This window comes from Cebus imitator, unplaced genomic scaffold, assembly GCF_001604975.1.
Source record: "Cebus imitator isolate Cc_AM_T3 unplaced genomic scaffold, Cebus_imitator-1.0 Scaffold186, whole genome shotgun sequence".
In the NCBI taxonomy this organism is placed as follows: Eukaryota; Metazoa; Chordata; class Mammalia; order Primates; family Cebidae; genus Cebus; species Cebus imitator.
In genome coordinates this window covers 3499864-3523377 of record NW_016107501.1, presented here as the reverse complement: position 1 = coordinate 3523377, position 23514 = coordinate 3499864, and the positions used below count along the sequence as shown (strand labels likewise).

The window sequence follows — 23514 nt, the reverse complement described above, 5'->3', positions numbered from 1 at the left end:
TCGATGGGCATTTGGGTCGGTTCCAGGTCTTTGCTATTGTAAACAGTGCTGCAATGAACATTCGTGTGCACGTGTCCTTATAGTAGAACGATTTGTAATCCTTTGGATATGTACCCAGTAATGGGATTGCTGGGTCAAATGGAATTTCTATTTCTATGTCCTTGAGGAATCGCCACACTGTCTTCCACAATGGTGTCAATATTTATTTTTAATGGGTTTAGAATTTTAGAAAATGGGTTTAGGGATTTAGAAATTTATTTACTAAATAATTCTAGGGAACAGTGCCTTAAAAATATTTAAAATGACAAAAACTGAAAACCACATCTGATTTGTTAAGGCCAAGAATCATTAAAAAGGGATCCAAGGCTTTAGACTTTGTTGCTCAGTGGAACTAGAATCATGAATATCTCACTCAGAGGAAGCCATCTCATCTTAGTGGTTTAATCTCCTGTGAGTTTCACACGTTCTCTCCTTGCAGGGACCACCTCAAATCCCTCAGTAGTCCTGTCTTTATGAAACTGGTATCATTTTTCTTTTAGCTTTTGTCCTTCACCTTCCTGTGGCAATAAGAATCAATTCTCCATATATAAATAGTCACAATTTTAGCTGTATCTTAATTGTGCAACATCTGTTTACTCTGTGTTTTAACATCTGTGTGGATAGCAGTGTTGTAATATTTTGATTGTAAGCTTCTAGGAGGTGGAGGCCAGAATTATTTTCTCCATTTTTAGAATGAGAAAATACAGATCAACACAATCAAAGTAGAATGGCAGCTTATAGTAGATATTTGGATAATTTACATAGTCTCTTAAAAAAACAGATTATAGTAAGAAGTTGCTGAGCAACTAGCTATGGCACACTGCATGGTTTTATTGACCTCTTAGCTCCCAAATAAATTTTGCCAAATCTTCAGGCCTTCAACATTTTTTCACTCCATTTGTTATGGGCTGAATTGTGTTTCTCCCCACATTCCAGTATTCAAGTCCTAACTCCTAGTGCTTCAGAATGTAACCTTATTTGGAAACCAGGTCATTGCAGATATAATTAGTTAGGATGAGATCTTACTAACATAGGAGAAGCTCCTAATCATGGTGTCCTTATAAAAAGGAGAATTTTGGCCATGGAGACATGCACTGGGAGAATGCTGTCTGGAGACTGGAGTTATACTGCTGCAAGTCACAAAATTAACAGAAGCTAGGGAAGAGACCTTGAATAAATTCTTCCCTGTAGCCTTGAGAGAGAGGATGGGCCTGCCAACTCCTAATCATAGATGTCCAGCTTTCAGAGCTGTGAGACAGTTTCTCTTATTAGGCCACTCAGTTTGTGGCACTTTGTACAGCAGTCCTAGAAGACCAACCCACCACTCTAACTGTTGATCAAGCAAGATTCTATGATCTGTATTATGTTGTTTATTCCTTATCAGCATTCTTTGGTGTTATTAGTGCCATCTCTATACAAATTAGGAAATGGAGCCTCACAGAAATTAAATGACAAGTTCAAGGTGTCATGGCTATTTCATTATAGTGCCAGTGTTTGAACACAAGTCAGTTTGACTCCAAAGCATCATCACTGTACTCAATTCTAGTTCAATCCAGATGTTCACAAACAACCAGACTGTAGTGGAGATGTGGGTGGTAGGTTGAGAAGGAGATCATAACCAACATCAGACTGTCAATGAGGCAGGCTGAGAGAAGTTTTATGAAGCCAAGTAACTATGCAGGGTACACTAGAGATGGTCAGATTGTTCATATATATGGATTTCCTGTCTTCTGAGGAATGAACTCCTTGATATTCCTGAGTTAGGCCAGTTTAGGCAAGAGTAAATAGAAGGTAAACAGAAGGCTGGAGACTGTGTGTGTGCATGAATGCCTCCTTTGCAGCTAGGTGTCTAACGTCATGAACAGCCGCACTCACATGAATACAGAGATACACAGTTTACACATTAATGCAACATAAAACTCTCATGCAGTCTGATTTCATCTTAATGATATTTCTGTCAGACAGAGTCAGTATTAGCATCTTAACTATATAAATGAGGAAACTAAAATTTCAGGAGGTTCCCTGACTTTCTAGGCCACACGGTAAGCTTTGGTGACAGAATGTATCTCTAGGCTTTCTCATTTCAAGATAGTACTTTCTCAGTTCTTTATACTATTCTCACTGCATGTAGAATCAGATTTGGTTTCTCTGACTTTTCTTAGTCACTTCTGTGGTTTCATACCACTCCCTCTCTCTCACTAAACAACTGCCTGCAAAAGTAAAAAATTCCTTGAAAACAGAAAACAAATGTACCAGAAAGGTTGATGGTATAAGAGATAAAACTAGGATAAAGAGAAGGTGTGTTGCAAAGTGGTGTCCTTTAATGCAACAGAGAAGTATTTGGGAGAAAAAGAAAATAGAGAAAAATAGACAATCTGAAGCAGTGAGAAGAGCAAATGCTACAGATGTACCTGAACCTCTTTAGTAGGTGTAATCCTGAAGAGTTGGGTATAACAGAAATGAACAAAAATGAAACGCACTGTGGAAATTGTCTAGCTGTTGAGATCCTACTGTGAGCTATTTTTCAAAGCGAAAACTCCAATCAACTCTAGCTTATTTACAGAGAGGACTTTGCCCCACTGTACCCAGAAAGTTTCCTGACAATATTACACATGCATAGTAACCCTGAGACGATTTTTGTTTACCAGGAAAACATATAAAAGGGAACATTAAACTTTGTCTAGTTCTACTGCATAAAGATGTGACAATGTGCATGATGACATTCTATTGTAAATGGAAGAGTTAAGCTCTCTTAATCTACTGCTGAAGGGTGAAAACACTTTCTCAGGCCTTTGAACTTCAGTTGAAATCTTTCTGAAAAAACACTACAGACTGTATCTTCTTTACATTTGAAGATACTTTACATAAGAAACTAAAGCAGTTTGATGTATGTTTTCACCTATTTGAGAAGGAAACTCACAGACTCCAAAGCAACTGTTGTCTGTTTTGAGAAAAAAAAAAGTTCTGAAATCACCAGAAGCAATAGGGAGTGGCTTTGATTCCTGTTCTTTTATTTATGGGTAGCTAAAGTTCATATTTCTCAATATACTATAATCTCAGTATAATTGGCCAAATTCCATGGTGGATAATTAGATCTAGCTTACCAGGGCAGATTTGGATGGTGAGAGCAGTCACACTGTTCTGGGAATATGTTAGCCAAGTTTAGTATGTTTTACATGAGTTGACAGACTTACCCCTCTTGCTGAAGGACTAGCCCAGCAGGTTCTACGGGTGAGATCACTGCTAGCTCATTCATTGCTGGGCCTGGTAGGCACAAGAGGCCAAGAAATAAACAAGGTGAATTTGGGCTTCAGAAGTTCTCTTTCCTATTTTCTTTCCCAAACCCTTTCTTCCAGATGCCTATGGGCTGAAACATTTATTCACACATTTATTAACTAACTCAACAAATACTTACTGACCATGCTTCAGGCACTGGGCACTAGAAATGTAAGAATGAACTAGACATTTTCTGCCTTCAGGGGTCTATGAACAAACAATTATAATACTCAGTGAAAAATATTACAATTCGCAAAGCTCAGTAATCCAAATCCTTACTATGTCTGTCTTTAAAAAGCAGAAAGTGAAAAATGCTCTTTAAAAGAGGATGGCATAGAAATGTATTTATGCATTGCAACAGATAAAATTAATAAATGCGTGAGGACTAGTTCAGCTGTCTGGTTGTGAGTTAAGAATAAATCCCACCCTCCCTGAAGTATTCAGATTCCACCTTGCCCCACGGTCACCACAGTGGCACAATGGAAGCTCCATCCCATTCATGCTGTCTTTGGGTGTCTTCAGAGTGTTGTTTCACAGGTACTCAGACCCAACAGTAAGATTTTAAAAATTGTCCATAATGTTGACCTTGGCATTATTACATTAAAGAAAGCAAAACAGATATCACTGAATTTACTTCTTAAAAAAAACCTTACGTTTCTGCAAAGTTTCTTAAATTCTGACTCTTGTCACACAAGCATACAAGAATGGCTATACTTTAACCCTTCTAATCAATTATATCCATAATATATATGACTGATAAGTTTTCATGACTATGAAATATATACATGTTTGGAGAATCTATTTACAATAGATAATCCTATTAATAGCTGTCATTGTAACACTGTTTATGCAGTAATTGTAATTCCATCTGTTTTTATTTTTAGCATCTTTCCTCTCGATCCCCCAAATTTTAAGGTGCTATCAAGTGTGTATTTTATTTCGTTTTGATGCTTTAGGTTATCTGTAGTTATGATAGCCATATCAATTATTCATTTCGCAAAAATTTATTGAGTGCTACTATGTGCTTAGATTTTTCCAATGTTGTGAAGGATGATTGGGTAAAATTTTTCCACTTTTATTAGTAATTTGGGAGTTTTTTCTTTCCATGGATTTTAGTCACTGGTAAAGGCTGTCTCATACTTAGAGGTTTTTCTCTACTAAGAAACATGATGTTGAATAAGGTATGAATTATAACTTAAGGCTTTTTCACATTCTCTGCCATTATACGATTTTTTTTCTCATGAAGAGTGTGTGTCCTCAAGAAATTTATAATCTAGCAGGTGAAAGATTTGCTTCTTTCAAAATGTGACTCTAATTCCCCCACTCCTTAGGTTGTGAAAGCAGTTGTTTATGCTTTATTTCATTGTTTTCCAAACTGTAGTTATTTATATACCATCCTCATGATTATGCTGTTCACATGCTACCTGTACTGTTATGCTTCTGAAAATATACCATGATTTTAAATTTAATTAAATTTGTTTAATAATAATATCTGTTAAATCACTAGGTTGATGTGCTAGTTATAAAATTTTAAATATACTTTAATATAAATGTGTTACTACTAAATTATTTTTTTGTCTGTATGTATCCAAAATCTTGCCTTTAGTACTACACATAATCTTTGGTATACCCATGGTAGCCACCTTCAAGAGTGAGTAATGGCATTTATGCAGCCAACAAACATAAAAAAAAGTTCACCATCACTGGTCATTAAAGAAATGCAAATCAAAACCACATTGAGATACCATCTCATGCCAGTTAGAATGGTGATCATTAAAAAATCAGGAGACAACAGATTCTGGAGAGGATGTGGAGAAATAGGAATGCTTTTATACTGTTGGTGGGAGTGTAAATTAGTTCAACCATTGTGGAAGACAGTGTGGCGATTCCTCAAGGATCTAGAAATAGAAATACCATTTGACCCAGCAATCCCATTACTGGGTATATACCCAAAGGGTTATAAATCATTCTATTATAAAGACACATACACACCTATGTTTATTGCAGCATTGTTTACAATAGCTAAGACTTGGAACCAACCTAAATGCCCATCAGTGATAGACTGGATAAAGAAAATGTGGCACATATATACCATGAATGCTACACAGCCATAAAAAACGGATGAGTTCATGTCCTTTGCAGGAACACGGATAAAGCTGGAAACCATCATTCTCAGCAAACTGACATAAGAACAGAAAACCAAATACCACATGTTCTCACTCATAAAAGGGTGTTGAACAATGAGAACACATGGACACAGGGAGGGGAACATAACACACAGTGGCCTGTTGGGGGGTAGGGGGGTTAGGTGAGGAATAGCAAGGGGTGGGGGGATTGGGGAGGGATAACATTAGGAGAAATACCTACTGTAGATTACAGGATGGATGTAGCAAACCCCCATGGCACATGTATACCTATATAACAAACTTGCATGTTCTGCACATATACCCCAGAACTTAAAGTATAATAATAAAAAGTAAATAATTTAAAAAATAAAAAAGATTGAGTAATGGCAAAATAAAATAAATGCAGCAATAATGATGGGGACCATAGCAATGGTAATAAGAGCTACTATTTATTGAGGACTTTACGTATGTCATTTAACTTTATCTTATTTTATCTTTAAAACAACTTTCAGGCATGAATATCAGAGAAATATAAGGCAAAGGGGCAGGAAAGAAGGAACAGTGGAAGTGAAACTGTTTTGCCTAGGGCGGGTATAACTAACACAATATGATGTTTTAGTATTTGTACTTTTTTTTTTTTTTTAAGTCAGCTGAGATTTCACACCTGTTTATTTTATAAAAATTTGGGTGTGATGGTGGAAGATTAACATGATAATCTTTAGCAATTATTATAGAACAAATTAGTTAAAAATTGTAAAATGCATAGAAACAGAGTAGAATATCCTAGGTGTTTCCTATAATTAAATTATAAAATGATTGCTCTGATTATTTTTCATAGTAGTTCAATTAAAGTGTGACTTTGGGTCTGTTAGTATACATGAGTGTGAATGCTTTAGAGGTTTGATCCTTGGCTTTCCTGTATAAGTTCATATATATCTTTGTTATTATCCTGTAAATAACTGAATTATAGTATAGTGATTCTGTAAAAAACACTTTAGTTATTAATACTCTTTGGTGTGAAATTAACATTAAAAATTTTTATATTTCCAGAACCTGGTTTTTACCTGTGAAAGTCAATGTATCCTTCTTTTAATCTTCTGCATTGGTTTTTTTTAATAGCTTGATGAAATGTGACATGCTTCTCCTTCCTCCCCCTGCTTCCTGTGCCTCTATCCCCACCATTTTTTTTCTATTCCTCTTGGCATCTGGATTTCTTTTTCTGCCAAATGAGTCAGTTAGAGAGGAAATGTTTAACCCACATTTGTCATCTTGGCTGGGAAAAGAAGTTTGAAGGCAAAGGTGCCTGAATATGTTTCATTAGGATGCTGACACAACCTTTTTGACTCTCTCCTGAGAATACTACTGTATATTCAAGTTACAAAGTGCTAAATGATCCATTTCCACCATGCATACATTTCACATGATTAATACTTTATAGATTTTTTTTTTGAGGACTAATATTTTTCTTTTGGAAAAATATTATTTATTTATTTATTTGTGTGTATGTATGTGTTTATTTTCTTTTAATATGTGGTCTCTTTCAACAAAGGATTTGATTTTACACACATAAATAATAGGATTAAGAGGCTAAAGGAAAAATAGGAGAAAGGAAAATATGAGTACAGTGATAAAGTAAAATGAATTGCTTGTATTCTAACACAGAATAGCTACTATCTGTTGATTGTTTATTGTATATTAGCCATTTAATCAAAATATCTAGTCTAATGAAATAGTCACTGTTTTGAGTTTGTTTAGGTTTAGTAGATGTAGAAACTGAGACTTAGGTTAATTTACTCAACTCCACATTGCTAATTTGTAGTGAAAGTGGAATTTGAATCCTCTTTTTTCTCATCCAGCATATCATCACTATAACCCTTATAGTTTGCTTTTGGTACAAGTATTCATATTAATGGAAATGCAAAGTATTACCTCAGCAAATGTACTAATAGCTTAGCTTCACTAAATTACTCACTTCTTTTTCTAACCATCTATACATGGGAAACAAAATAGGCTGGGGAATAGGCTGTACTGGTGGAGGCTGTGGTGCTGATGAAGGAAGTGGTGGAATGCGTAGGTGCCCATGCTTTTTGTCACAATGAAGATCAAAAAGCACATCACTTAAAGTTATCCTTGGGGTTTGTATTCTTCACCAAAAACTAAATAAACATATAGACTTAGCAATATGCTCTAAAAGTGAAGACATAAGCAGTATGAAATTCTGCCATAAAGCAAGTGGTTCAAGATTGTGGTCCAACCTCTTCAAAATGCTCATAAATCAGTAGGCAAATTTATTATACAGTATTTTATATGTACATATAATAATATAATACTATACTATACAAATTTGACCTAAAATGAATTCACTTGCTATATTAAATATTAAACATTAAATGGGCAGCAACTTTGTTTGCACTGGACGTAGACTATAAGAAGACAATTTGGGACAAGCTGAAGAGTTCAGGTCTCTTGAGAAACCCTTCAGCTTCTTTTCCTCCAAATGAATTTCTCTGTAGCAAATGGAAACCAACCAAATGATTCCCTAGCTACCTCAAAGTACCGTAATTTGTCTACTTTACAAATTATGGGACTATATCTAGCAATAATTAAAGAAAAATGCACCAACTCCCATTATGTCATAGGTACTGTGCTAGGAACTTTATGCATATCATTTTGTTTGATTTTAATAGCAACTTCGTGAAATAAGTCATCATAATAAATCACCATTTTAGATATTGAGAAACCACAGACAGATTAGAGAAGTTAAATAATTTTCCTGTCAAAGACCATATCAATGATGAAGACAGAATTTGAACTTATGTACTTAGCCGTTGGACTACCTGCATGCCCTGTCAAGGAACGGCTAAGGCTGTCATAGAGACTAGACTGTGTATAGATAGTTGTTTCAAGAGAGAAAAAAGGCAGGAGGATCTAGGGAATAGGTTTAAATCAGGCATTGGCATCTGTACTAGAAATGAGAGGTGGAACTATTATTGTGTTCTATTTACTGAGTATAGGTATATCCTACTGAATGTATTTCTCTACTCCATACACTATTCAAGGTGATAAAAGCGTTTAGGAAGAGGGATTAGGAAATATCCGCTATGTTTAGGTCATAGCCCAGTCAAAGGATTAATTAACATTTGTCTCTTTTTTTCTCCTACATCCAGCCTCCCTTTTGATGAGAAGAATAAGCCTCATTCTGATTCAACAGCAGAGATCAAAGAAAAGACTTCTGTTTGCTGGCCATCAGATATATGTTATCTGTGTTTAAAGAACTGAAAAACACACATCAAAGGAACATTCTCTTGGAAAGAGAGGTAATGAGATACAGTGAAAGAGAATAGAGATTCTTTAAATCACAGAGACCTAGGATCAAATCCTGTGATTAATACTTTTTAGTAATGTAACCTACTTCATTTCTTTGAGCCCTGGTTTATTTTTCCGAAAAATGAGGGTGATCTAAATTGCTTAAAATGCAACTCATGACAATGATAGACATGAAATAAATAGTCATTCATCTCCCTCCTTTGCTCAAGCACTGCTCTGCCCTTCTCATCCCCTTTCCCTTCCTTTTTTTCCTTTTTATTTTGTCTGTACCCAATAGTTTTCCCCAAACCCTGTAACTATGTATATGTATATTGTTGCAGCAAAATGTATCAAGGAGACACTCATTATTTGCATCCATTTATATGCTGATATAAGTATTTCATCCTCAGAAGTTTCAGCGGGATGCTGGTGATTTGGTGAGAAAGAAGCAACTATTTCTGTGATTTAATTTCAACGTGAGCATTGAGAAGGCAACCCTTCACCCTTTTACTACTGTTGATAACTCCATGCTTCTAAGAACTAATGGGTTGAAGAACTTAGCACTTGTGATGGATTAGTCAAACAAAAATTATGAAGTAAGTAATCTATAACATTATAGTATATTACAAATACTGAAATATATTACAGTATTATTTATTATGATTCTTACAGCTCATTTATACTGTACACAATTCCTTCCATCATTTTATGAAGATGTTATACATATACATAATGAAACATAGTTAATTAGATACAAAGAACATAGAACTAAATGACTATTTTCTAAATATTTTCCCTCTAAGGAGGTTTTGCAATCCAGCTTTGCTGTGGTTGGTTAGACCCTATGGATGAGAAAACATTCCTTTTTTTTTTTTTTTTTGACAGGGACTCATTCTGTTGTCCAGGCTGTAATGCAGTGGTACAATCATGGCTCACTGCAGCCTCAACCTCTTGGGCTATAGTCGTCCTTCTGCTTCAGCCTTCTCAGTAGCTGGGACTACTCGGTGTGCACCCCCATGCCCGGCTAATTTTTTTTTTTTTTTTTTGTAGAGATGGTTTTCAGCATGTTGCCCAGGCTGATCTCAAACTCCTAGAATCAAGGAATCCACCCACCTCAGCCTCTCAAAGTGCTGGGATTACAGGCGTGAGCCACTGCGCCCAGCCTGGATGAGAAAACATTGAGTTGGAAACCCAAAAGATGACATAAATAATTTGGTATATTTTAGAGCTGGATTTCAACAACTTTTCAACACTGTCATCCTGTAAATGTCTTTCTGTCCTAATCCCATCGCCCTTGCACTCAGCAGAATTGTGTGGCTCTAAGGCAGATTTTGGTATGAAATATCTCAGCTAGGGAAGGCTCCGAAAGGGAGAGATCTGACTAAAGAGCTCACACCAGACAAAGTTCCTCATCATACTGGCCTAACTCTCCCGATCCTGCATTTTTTTTCTTCTCTTTCACATAACTCCTGTGGAATAATTTCCACTGAATTGCATGGAAGAGGCTGTTCATGGGGCTAGTCTGGCAGTTAAGAGATTTCTATTGGATTTTTTCATTTTGCAATCAGTTTCATACATTTACATGTATACTTTTCTTGGAGTCATAGTTTATTCTCAGGTCTTTTAGAGTTAAATATCTTTCTTCCTTTAAGGTCTTACTTTTTTTTTTTAGTTTTATGGGAGATAACCAGTTTCCAATCCATGTCAGGGGAAAAGTGGGACAAATGAATGAAATTTGTAACCACCTTGGATGATGGAATAAGACATTTGGGAGAACACAGGAGAAGTAGGGAGGTTAGAGAGGGATGGCTCTGTGAAAATTTTGCATTACTCTTGCCTGAGGTCTACTCTTCTGTCATGTTGGTGGCTGTTTTGGCAATAAGAAATATTTAATGGCAAACTTAGTCTTCTAATTTGAAAATGGAAATCATAACAGTTCTTGTCTCATAGGGATAGTATGAGATGAATTAAATAATCCATGTAAGAGGTATAGTACTATGCTTGCCATTCTGTAAGAGCTCAACAAACATTCACTTTTTACCTATTAGTATCAATCTTAATTCTAAAATTTTATTTTTTAAATATTTTCCAATGGTGTTTGTAAATAATATCTAATGACTAGGTTAGTATACCATGTGGTTCTTCTAGGGTTCAAGCATTATTGTTAGGTGTGCTGGAATCCTTTCCCAAGTCAGTACTACTTTCTAGAACAAAACTGGGGAGACCTATTTGGAATGTATCTAACTCCAAAGAAAAAACCATCAGAGGTAACAGGTGGGGGATATGTGAAACAACTTTTTAGATATGAATCCTAATTGAATAAAAGTTGCCAAATAGCTCATTCCTAATATCTGAAGAAGAGTTTTAGTCTAAATGGAATAGCTGGAGAGTACAGGAAAAGTTCTTTCCTGCTCTGTCTAACCACAAGCCTCTGTGACATTTATCAAAGAAATGCAGCCCTTTAAAGCTGAATATAAGTCCCAAAGGTGCTTTCCTCGTGAAGCTTCTTTTGTCCTCTGCTTTTAGAACCCTTTCTGCACACTGCTACCTCTGTGTCACACTCCAGTACATCTGCCCTTACACAAGGGGCCACACAGGGACTGGCCCACACACCAGCCAGGGCACATGGGCCAACTTTTAACAGCAAAGGAAAATGCTAAATCCTACATTAGGGACAGAAGAGAAAAATAACATTCTTCAGAGAGCTGTGATGGCTCTGAGTAAGATCAAGGACCCTGAAGTAAGACAGACCTGAGTCTGAATCTCAATTCCAACAATAAATTTGTTTATACACTTAAGGCATCACATATATTATTGTTAAATAATAGATACTTTACAGGCTTGTAACTAAGAGGAGGCAAAACAAGGTCTGTAAAGTGTTTCATAGATTGGCCAGCATATAGTAAACATTTGATAATTAGTAGCCATTATTATTTTTCCTTAAAATATTTTTTTCTGGCTTTTTAGCAATCCTAAAATTCAGTCTTGTGTAGACTCCATGGCTAGGACTTGCAGAAGAAAAAATTGTCTGAACAATTTAGACATTGCCTTTTTGTCCTCAAACCAAGGGATGAATTTTTATTCTAAAATATCCATATTGTCCATATCACTTAACTAGTTAATTGCCAAGTCTGTCTTTCTCTTTTATGCAACTGGAAAACATTAAAAAGTTGAATGAATGTACTGTACACATACATGCATACACATAGACTTAAGTACATTAATGTGTATTATACCTTCCATAGCACTTAGATCATCTGTTCTTTCTTATGATGCTTTCTATAATCTTTTGAGGTAGGTTTTATATTATCCTATTTTATAATTAAAGGAAAAGGGAACACAGAAAAGCAGCCTGACTTGGCCAGAGGCCTTGCAAGTGTTAGGTAAAGAGTCAAGGAGTCCTGACCTCTTTTCAGTTTTTCTTCCTCTGTACTGCTGTGATGACTGTGGAAGTAAAATACTTTTTTGGCTGCCAAAGAAGCCCCAGCGGAAAAGTAACCAAAGAAAGGAGTATTTGGGAGCAGCATGGCTGAAATCCAGTTAAAAGTTAGATTCCTGTTGGTCAATTTCTCCTTAATTGACAGCAGGAATTGCTGTCACTGCCCTGTCTAGCTACTTTCAAACGGTAGGGATGTTAGCAAGAGCTTCCAGTGAATGCTTCCTAGAGGAGCAGTGATTGCTTTGGCTAGCTTCTGCTGTAGCAGTTTTCTGGCGGTGAAAAGTAACACAATTGGAGGTGGTAATCATTTTCTAATAACCACCTCAGGCTTTTGGCACCTAATTATCTGGCACTGTCTAGGGAAGCTCCTTATGCTACCTCATGCTTCTTGTCAAGTCAATCTGCTTATCTAATTTTGCTGGGAAATCTGATATCACCCTTCAAATAGTTCACCTCAGTGGGATCCAGTGTGTGCCCTGTAAAGTGCTCAAGGAAGAGTCTGATTGGCTCTGACAAGCAAACAGCAGAAAGAAATTTTGGTAAAATGTCCACCGTTTTTGCAGCTTTTTCATTGTGATTCCATGGTGTTTGAAATCAGAATGCTGAGTTAATGACACAAGGAAACACTTGGATGTTCATATTGTCTACTTGGTTTTTTTGAAACCTCCCAAGGACTGGCTTCATCCTGTTTGAGAGTCCATTCAACTGTAATTTCCACTCCACTTCCTGTGCAGGCCTGCCTGTGGTTTGTGGGCTGTACATTTCATCTTACTCCTTTAAGGGGCCCCCTGAACTGAAAATGAAAGAGACTTTTTGTTGCTTCTGCCACCTGCTTATCGTCCAATCCCAATCTCAGGTTTTCTTTTTCTCTTTTTTAAACCCGAGTAGCACTTTTCCAACTTGTGCGTAGCTTTTTCTTTCAGTTCTCTGCTCTTCACAGTAATTAAACAAGAGTTAGTCTCCTTTTCCAAACCTTGTTTTTGTAATACCTTTATTCCTAAAGAGTTATGCTTATAAGATTAACATAAATATGTTAAACTTGGTATTGATTTGATGATTTCATAAACCCCAGACTCATTGAAAGTTTGCAGGTTTTTGTAAAAGGGCTTGCTTAAAATCTTTGCTAATCTACCTGAATTTTCTTCCAAAGGCAGTTATAACAATATTTCTTAAGATAATTCTCTAAATTTGCAACTTGGCAGCATCTCACTGGGACTCTGGAGGTTTGATAAATCATGGAGAGTAGGTCTTCATATAGGGAAGTATGAAAGCTCTGTGTGTTAAAAACTACTTAAGAAGGCCCTAAATTTCACAAGAATTTGGAGATTTTTGTGGAGACTCATAAAATGCATCCTTTATATCAGTGAAGTTTTTGCCTCTAGGTATATTATACTCACATTGAACATTCCAGAGATTTTGTTTCAGCCTGCATATACCATGTATATTTGTTATCTGGATAGATAACTTAGACATGTACATTTAAAGGAGTTTGCATCAGCTGCTGCTGAGAAGTTTTTCTTGTGTTAGTTAAGATCCTGTGAAACAGCCCTTGACATTTTACTAGCTGCACAGTTTGCAATAAAATCTACTTTAGCCTGAGGTTAAGTGAAGACTGTGGTCCTCACAGCATGGTGGAGGATCCTGGTGGCCAGATAAAAGGAAATTCCTCATTCTCATTTCTGACTTCTTCACGAACTTATATTAAGACCTTAATTGAAAAACTTATTGCCTCTCTCACCAAAATATTGCAAATTTGAATAGTTTCCCCTAACCAAGAAATACAATTACAACCATTTTATTACTTTTTTCAGTGCCCTTGAAATTTTCAGGCTGGATGGGGGGCTTCAATGTCAGACTCACCAAGTGTTTTATATGCAGACCCCTGCATGGTCCCTAGAGCGTAGTAGGCACTCAGTGAAAGAAATGAATGAATGAATGAATGGAAAGTTAGAATTACATTTTAGTGACTTAACTGTATATTTTCAGAGTATTGTAGTGTTTAGAAAGGGTCAATGATAACATGTTTCTACAGGGAGTTGCATGACAAATATATTTAACACTTGTCAAGAAGTAGGAATTTAGCTTCTGTCATTCGATCTAGGTTTTCAGTTACAGAAGCATTGAGAATTCCCTGTGGCTGGATAAGGGCAAATCTTTAAGGCAAGTTGAAGACCCAGGCTGCCCATGTGGACATCAATACTCCCACAGAGCACTCGCCATGAAGAAAAGTGTGGGTTTGCTGTCTTTTCATCAAAACTCCTAGAATTTGGCTGACTGCCTGGTTTATCACAGGACATTAGTCAGCCCACAAATCCCACATTTGTTTATTCAGTCCAGGGCAAGTGAATGCTGCCATTCTCTCATCTCCTTTGTTGGCAACACTTTGTTAACCTGAATTGAGTTCTGCAACACAAAATGAAGTGACTAATCTTTTGAGGGGTTCCCCCTCCCAGGTTCTTGTATGAGCAATTAAATCTATATACCGCAAAGCCCCATGCTGTCATTTTTTCTCATGCTGCCCCTTTATTCTGATGATTTCACACTGTAGTTAATGAAACTAATACCTTCTAGAGTGTGGTTGAACTGGCACCACCATTAAGAAAAGGGGTTTCCAAACTTTTTAGTTTTGTGAGAAAATGTTAGAGGAAGAGGGAGGTTAGGTTGATTATTTATACTTAGGTAGTCTTCCGTGAATTTGCAGTAATTATCACCTTATACTCTCAAAAGTTTTCTAGCTCTGAGTCTCAAAGTGAGTCTCAAAGTGCAGGAAGTAGGAATCTTAGCACAAAACAACCAGTTTCAACTATCACACAGTTAATATAGGATAGATCTAGAGTATGGACCTAAACAGAATATGCATTCTTTATCACTAAGTTATTTATCTATCTACAAGTGTCTAAAAAGACCTGGACTTTTTAGCAAAAGTTTGAGAATCTAGGTTTCTAAGTTTCTATTGACCATGAAAGAGTGAATAGTTTTAGAAGACAGTTGGGGGCAACATAGTACAAGACAGAAGAGGGGCTGCAGAAAATCATAAAGCTGAACATACATGTTTCCCATAGGCCCCAGCTGTTTTTCAGCATGTTTCACCTAGCAGCTTGGCAAATAATTCTCATTGATCATTAGGTCTGTGGAAATTCTATGTGGTTCATAAAGTTTTGGTCCTGACTATGTGTACCATTGATAACTTGTTTTTCTCTCTCCTTCTTCCCTTTTCCTCCAACTCGTAGTCAGAGCTACCTTCCAGATGACTTCTTTCTATCACTCTTTCTTTCCAGTGTAAAAGAATGCAAGTATGTGTCACATAGGATTATAAAAATATCAAATGATAGGACTGAAAATCAAATCAACACCTTTCCTATGTGAAAACCTGTGTTCTTTATGCTCTACTGCCTGACTTTTTATTTTTATTTTATTTTATTTTATTTGTTGTCGTTGCTGTTTTTTTCTTGAAACAGAGTCTCACTCTGTCCCAGCCCATTGCAACCTCTGCCTCTTGGGTTCAAGTGATTCTCCTGCCTCAACCTTCCCAGGAGCTGGGATTACCGGTGCCTGCCACCATGCCTGGCTATTTTTTATATTTTTAGTAGAGACAGGGTTTCACCATATTGGTCAGTCTGGTTTCGAGTTCCTCACCTCAAGTGATCTGCCCACCTCAGCCTCCCAAAGTGCTGTGATTATAGGCGTGAGCCACCTTGTGTGATCTGCCTGACTTTTTAAAATGATTAAACTCATATTATTTATCAGATGCCTCTGCCACTTTACGTTTTTAAAATTTATTTATTTTTTTATTAAGGTATAGTTAACAAATAAAAATTTTATATATTTATTGCATACAGTGGAATGTTTTGATATATGTATACACTGAAATGGTTAAATCAAACTATCTGTCACGTCATATGCATGTCATAGTTTTGTGGTGAGAGCATTTATGATCTACTCTCTTAGCAATTTTTAATATTCTGCTGTACGACTTCTAACCCAAGGCTTGGATTAGGACAGTCTTTGTAGCTTAGTTTTAGGTTCAGGGATCACAAAAGTTGTTTTATCCTTTGGGCTTTTGCAGCTTGCTATTTTCATAATGAAGATCTGGGGAAAAGATTAGTGTAAGTGGTTTTTAAAATAGCCATTAGCTCAGGACATATTCAGCCAAGGCAGATTAAATAGTTTTGCCAGCATTATCCTGTAGATTTTTTTTCCACAGTCTTTTTTTAGAAAGATAACTTTTAAAAACCTTTGTTTTCTGTGATTAATCTCTTTCCCTACTTTTCTATAGAGGACCAGGAATATGTGTCAATAATTCTTGGGCCTGGTGCAGGTGATCCATGTGCTGGCAGACAGAAATCCAAAGTGACAAAAGAGGTTGTCCTTTGAAAATACTTTTCCTGGCTTGTGTTCTATATTTTTGTATTTGATTCAGTGAAAATGTTTATTGAGGACCTACTACATACCAGACACTCTGATACATTATGAGGGGTTGGGGGACTTATATTATAGTCCATCTGGGATGCAGGAAGGATGAATAAAGAATACAAACAATTATAGTGCAAAACAGAATAAAATTTGACATGTAATGGGCTATCCAATAGTATGGAGAAAGAAAGTATATTTTATTAGTGGAGTTAGGAAATGTATTACAAAGTTGATGGTATCTTGATGGGTCTTGAAGGATAGATAGAATTTTGACAGGTGAGGAGGTATTCTAATGCAGAAGAATAATAGGAGCAAAAGCACAGAGGTGAGAAATTGGAGGGGAACTGTGAAAATTACCACGTAGAATAGAGGCAGGGAAATAAAGGATGTCTAGGTTTATATAGTGAGCAGTAAGCTGCATGGACACAGTTGACTGTTGACTCCTTCTTGAACCCCTACTTACTCCAGAGTCACCACCTCTCCTGGCTTTCTGCCAATCTTCCTGGCCACAGTTTCTCAGTCTTCTTTTCTGGCTCTCTTCCTTGGCCTGAATGCTGCATGTTGAATGATGTCAGCTTCAGTTTTTGTATGCTCTCTTCTCTTAAGTTGCCATCATTTCAATATCTTTAAATGTAATCTACACCTAGGTGACCTCCAAACCAGTAACCTTGCCCATGACTCATGTCCTGAACTACAGATTGTATATAAAACTGTCTACTCAACATCTTCACTTTTTATGTCTAAATCTCTATGTCTGATTTAGAATTCTTGATTCTTTGCTTTTCCTCTATGCTGGAAATCCTGTTCTTACCAGTCTTTCCCCATCTTAATTAATGAACTTGCCATCCACCTAGTGACTTAGTCCTCAAAACTAGGGGTTAATCTAGATTTAGTTATTTTTCTTACTCTTGCCGTATAATAACATATTATTTTGAGTTTACCTCTACTAGACCCCAAATAGGTAACTGCTGTTATTGTTATAAGATAGTAATATTTGCCTCTGAGTGTATGTGAATTACTTTGATAAAAATAAATATTATATTTAAAATATTAATTTCACAGAGATTGTCTTTTAATTTTTTTCCAGAAGTTAACTCATAAGTTGTTGAGTAGAGCCATGCATTCTTCAGGTACGTTAGAATTTTCTTCTGTCTTTCAAAAGAGCCTTCACATTCTCTTGTCTTACAGACTCAGGTGCTATGGATTAGATAGACAAGTACATGTTCCTGTATATCTATCATGCAGTGAACATAACAGTTATGATTGTGATCTTCCAAAGCTTATATTTTCAATAAAAATTAATTAAATATTCTGAGCCAATGAATAAAGGTAGATGCCGCATTGCAGCATTTAGTCAAAAGGGTATTTCTACTGACCACACTAGGGAAGACATAAAAATATAGTTGTAGAAAGTGATGTAATGTTGGCCAGGTGCAGTGGTGCAGACCTGTAATCCTAGCACTTTGGGAAGCCAATGTGGGCAGATTGCTTGAACTCAGGAGTTTGAGACCAGCCTGGACAACATGGTGTAAACCCCATCTCTACAAAAAAAAAACAAAACAAAAAAAAACCACACACACAAATCAGCTGGGTGTTGTGGTGGGCATCTGTAGTCTCAGCCACTTGGGAGGCAGAGGTAGAGGATTGCTTAAGCCTGGGAGGTGGAAGATGCAGTGAGCTGAAATAGTGCCACTGCACTCCAGCCTGGGTGTTAAGAGTGAGACCCTGTCTCAAAACAAAAACAAAAACAAAACTAGTGATATAGTATTGAAAATAGATTTCCTCTCACTTGCTTCATAGTCTATTCTTATGTAATTTTCAATATAAGTTCATTTTAGAGGATACTGACAAGTTTCCATTTATTTATTTATTTATTTATTTATTTATTTTTACATTCATTTCTTCTCAGTCTCTCCAATGAACACCTTCACTGATATCCAAAGCATGAAGAGAGACACCAGGAAAAAACATGGACCTAACAAAGGACAAATGGAATTATTAGAAACATTTTCCAGAAGAACACTACTCTGTTGCTATTTGAATCTTTGCTTCTTTCTAGGTTTGACAGTGAGGCTATCATATAAGCCCAAATGTAAACTGAAAGAGGTTGAATCAGTTAGGATAAACCCTATTGTGCTGTGGTAACAAACAACCTCAAAATCTCATTGGCTTAAAATACACAGAATTATTCTTACTCATGATACATATCCATCAATGGTCTGCAAGGGATCTGCTCACAGAGGTCACTGAAGTGAACTTGGACTGATAGAACTGCCACTTTTTGGTCATTATTTGTATTAATCTGTTTTCATGCTGTTGTTAAAGATCTGAAACTGGGAAGAAATAGAGGTTTAATTAGACTTACAGTTCCACGTGGCTGAGGAGGCCTCAGAATCATGATGGAAGGTAAAAGGCAATTCTTACATGGTGGGAACGAGAGAAAAATGAGGAAGAAGCAAAAGTGGAAACCCCTGATAAACACATCGGATCTCGTGAGACTTATTTCACTATCATGAGAATAGTATGGGAAAGACTGGCCCCCATGATTCAGTTACCTCCCCCAGGTCCCTCCCACAATATATGGGAATTCTGGGAGATACAATTCAAGTTGAGATTTGGTGGGGACATAGCCAAACCCTATCATTTTGCCCCTGGCCCCTCCAAATCTCATGTCCTCACATTTAATAACTGACCATGCCTTCTGAATAGTCCTCCAAAGTATTAACTCGTTTCAGCATTAATCTGTAAGTTCACAGCCCAAAATTTCATCTGAGACAAGCAAGTCCCTTCTGCCTATGAGCCTGTAAAATCAAAGGCAAGCTAGTTATTTTCTAGATACAGTGGGGGGTGCAGGTATTGTGTAAATACAGCCATTCCAAAAGGGAGAAATTGGCCAAAACAAAGAGGTTACAGGGCCCATGCAAGTCTGAAATCGGTGGGGCAGTAAAACTCTAAAGCTCCAAAATGATCTCCTTTGTTCCAGGTCTCATATCCAGGTTACACTGATGCAAGAGGTGGATTCCCATGGTCTTGGGCAGCTCCACCCATGTAGTTTTACAGGACACAGCCTTCCTTCCTCCCAGCTGCTTTCACAGGCTGGTGTTGAGTGTCTGTGGCTTTTCCAGGTGAACAGTGCAAGCTGTTGGTGGATCTACCGTTCTGGGGTCTGGAGGACAGTGGTCCTCTTCTTACAGCTCTGCTAGGCAGTGCCTAGGGACTGTTTGTGGGGGCTCCAACCCCACATTTCCCTTCTGCACTGCCCTAGCAGAGGTCTCCATGAGGGCCCCACCACTGCAGCAAACTTTTGCGTGGGCATCCAGGAATTTTCATACATCTTCTGAAATCTAGGTGGAGGTTACCAAACCTCAGGTTTTGACTTCTGAGCACCCACAGTGTCAACACCATGTAGAAGCTGCTAAGGCTTGGGGCTTCCACCCTGTAAAGCCACAATCAGAGCTGTACGGTGGCTCCTTTCAGGCACAGCTGGAGCGGCTGGGACACAGGGCACTAAGTCCCTAGGCTGCACACAGCACATGGACCCTGGGTCTGGTCCATGAGACCACTTTTTCCTTCTGGGCCTCCAAGTGATTGGAGGGGCTGCTATGAAGGTCTCTGACCCGGTTTGGAGACATTTTCCCCATCATCTTGGGGATTAACATTAGATTCCATGCTACTTATGCAAATTTCTGCAGCTGGCTTGAATTTCTCCCCAGAAAATTGGCTTTTCTTTTCTATCGCATAGTCAGGTTGCAAATTTTCTGAACTCTGTTTCCCTTTCAAAACTGAATGCCTTTAACAGTACCCAAGTCACCTCTTAAATGCTTTGCTGCTTAGAAATTTCTTCTGCCAGATACCCTAAATCATCTCCGTCAAGTTCAAAGTTCCACAAATCTCTAGGGCAGGGGCAAAATGCCATCAGTCTCTTTGCTAAAACATAACAAGAGTTACCTTTGCTCTAGTTCCCAACAAGTTCCTCATCTCCATCTGAGACCACCTCAGCCTGGATTTTATTGTCCATACCACTATTGGCATTTTGGGCAAAGCTATTCAACAAATCTCTAGAAAATTCTAAGTTTCTCCACATTTTCTAGTCTTCTTCTGAGCCCTCAGACTGTTCTAATCTCTGCCTGTTACCCAGTTCCAAAGTCGCTCCCACATTTTCATATATCTTTTCAGCAATGTCCCACTTTACTGGTACTAATTTACTGTATTAATTGGTTTTCACACCTGCTGATAAAGACATACCAGAAACTGGGAACAAAAAGAGGTTTAATTGGACTTATAGTTCCACATGGTGGGAGAGGCCTCAGAATCATGGTTGAAGGTGAAAGTCACTTTTTTTTTTTTTTTTTTTGAGACATAGTCTCACTCTGTTGTTAGGCTGGAGTATGGTGGCGCTATTTGGGCTCACTGCAACCTCCGCCTCCCCAGTTCAAGTGATTCTCCTGCCTCAGCCTCCTGAGTAGCTGAGACTACAGGCACATGCCACCATGCCCGGGTAATTTTTGTATTTTTAGTAGAAATGGGATTTCACCATGTTGGCTAAGGTGGTCTCAATCTCTTGACCTTGTTATCCACCTGCCTTGGCCTCCCAAAGTACTGGGATTACAGGCATGAGCCACCATGCCCAGTTAGTAAAAGGCACATCTTAACGTGGAGGTGGCAATAGAACAATGAGGAGGAAGCAAAAGTGGAAACCCCTGATGAGCCCATCAGATTTCATGAGACTTAATTCACTATCACCAGAAAAGCACGGGAAAGACCAGCCCTCATGATTCAGTTACCTCCCCCTGGGTCCCCCCCAACAACATGTGGAAATTCTGGGAAATACAATTAAAGTTGAGATTTGGTGGGGACACAGCCATATCACATCATTATACCATAAGTTTTTGTTGTTTTTTTTTTAAACAAACATGAGGATCTTGTACTGGTAATTAATGTCTGGTCTAGAAGTGAAGCACATTTCTTTTTCTTGCAACCGGTTGGCCAGAACCAGCTAGATGGCCCCACCAAGCCAACACTTGGAGGGAAGTAAAATATTTGGCAAACAGCACCCATGGCCATCACAGCTGGAAGCTCTCAGTCTGGAACTCCTTCCCCAGGCCTCCCATTTCTGGAAGTCTGGGAACAACCATCCAGGAATCTGATGACATCTTTTCCTTTACTAGCCAAAGGGAGAGCAATAAGCAAATAAACTCAGCATTCTCCCATTTATACTTTTAAATTTGAAGACCAGTTTTGTGTTTATAAGAAAGTAAGGGTTGAGCATCATGAAGAAAAATGTAAAGACCTTTAAAAAGCGTATAATCAAGCCTATTAGCTACAAATGGATCAAATATATGTCTGAATAATCACAATCAAGTCTGTCACATACAAAATTCATCCATTAATAGCAACTAAATATCATTAGATAGGTAGTAGTCCTGTGTTTAAAATAGTAATCTATTTGGAAACAGGAATTAAAAATTAGTATTATTCTTAATATATTTGAAAATTAGATGTGTTTATCTGTCCAACCCTTACAAGTGTGTGGTAATGGTTAAGGTATTTCTCCTCTATATGCCTAAGTTTTCTTCCTTATAAAAAGGGAGCAGGGATGATAGTACCTGATTTTAGTTGTGAAAATAAATTTGTACCTTTATATATATATATATATATATATATATATATATATATATATATATATGTATGTATGTAAAATATTTAGGCTTGTGGCTGACATTAAGTACTAAAAAATACTGGCTATGACTCTTGTCCTCATATTATTATCAGATATGACACATTTATAATTTAAACAAAAGTCCTACAAAGAACTCATAAATTAAAAGAAGACAATCTCTTCACAGGAGAACAAATTTTGGAACAATTTTTTAGTCTCTAGACAAATGTCACTGATGTTATGAGTGAAATGGGCCTGTGAAGGGAAGATACAGGTGGAACTGGGCCAGTGTTTGTAGAGGATTGTGATGTTTCTGTATCTCTGCTGACTCTATCAGTTCCAGAGCTAGTTCAACTGAAGCCTCCATAACCTCTGGACTATAAAAATGTACCATGCTAATATTAGCATGATGAATGAAATTCATTCAAAATGTTAATAGTTTTCAAATGGGTCTTCAGATATATAATTGAAGATACTACATTCTTGAAAAGGAAATCTTTATAGCATACCAGTGCCTGGTGATAATACCTCATTTCTGGGCACAGCTTGTTGTGGAGGTATGGTTTGTGTTCTATCTGAGGTAAATTTAGTTTGATGTTGTGTTTCAGGCTAGTTCTGCTGAAAACAATGTTCTCTTTTCTTTTAGAACCAGGGCTGTGGTCTATGTTACTTGTGACTTGGCAGCTCTTACTGGGGCTAGATGAGGAAGACATTTCCTTACATGGTTCCAAGCATCCTTCCCCGGGGTTCTGAGGTGGTCTCATCTGTGTTTCTTGGATAGATCATTGGCTCTAAAATATCCCCTAAGTGATGTGATATTATCTCATCTCATGCATGGGTGTTGGAGGTTGAGTGGAGTTTGGGTTAGTTTCACCACCTTCCAGTTGGGAAACATTGTATAGTTTTTCTTAAAACCTTGCTCAGCTTTAGTTTCCTTATTTGAACAGGATTAAAAATTGGGCTTGAGAGAAGATTTGGAGATAATATTAGTAGATATTGTTGATGAATTGGGTTTGGCAGAGGGAGGGGGCAAGGATGACTACCTTGGTTTCTGTCTCAAGCAAGTGTGTGGTGATGCCTTTTACTGAGGAGATGAGAAAAGTGACGTGGCCGGCGCGGTGGCTCAAGCCTGTAATCCCAGCACTTTGGGAGGCCGACGCGGGTGGATCACGAGGTCAAGAGATCGAGACCATCCTGGTCAACATGGTGAAACCCCGTCTCTACTAAAAATACAAAAAATTAGTTGGGCATGGTGG

The 23514-nt window shown here is 37.5% G+C and overlaps 1 long non-coding RNA gene across 7 annotated transcripts in view; it reads left to right on the top strand.

The window, feature by feature from the left end:
• The window catches only part of LOC108316280, a 55072-nt gene extending 32690 nt beyond the window's left edge, over positions 1–22382 (top strand). For 3 of the 7 annotated variants that reach the window (XR_005203023.1, XR_005203022.1, XR_001830269.2), the window contains 3 exons: positions 8609–8758; positions 9158–9343; positions 14288–14675. This is a non-coding gene — a long non-coding RNA (uncharacterized LOC108316280). Of the gene's footprint in view, positions 1–4199; positions 4241–8608; positions 8759–9157; positions 9348–14287; positions 14676–17686; positions 17730–17807; positions 17816–18508; positions 19158–22371 lie in introns of those variants that run through there. The other 4 variants (XR_005203021.1, XR_001830270.2, XR_005203025.1 and 1 more) reach the window with 3 other exon arrangements.
• The last annotated feature ends 1132 nt before the right edge of the window (positions 22383–23514 follow it).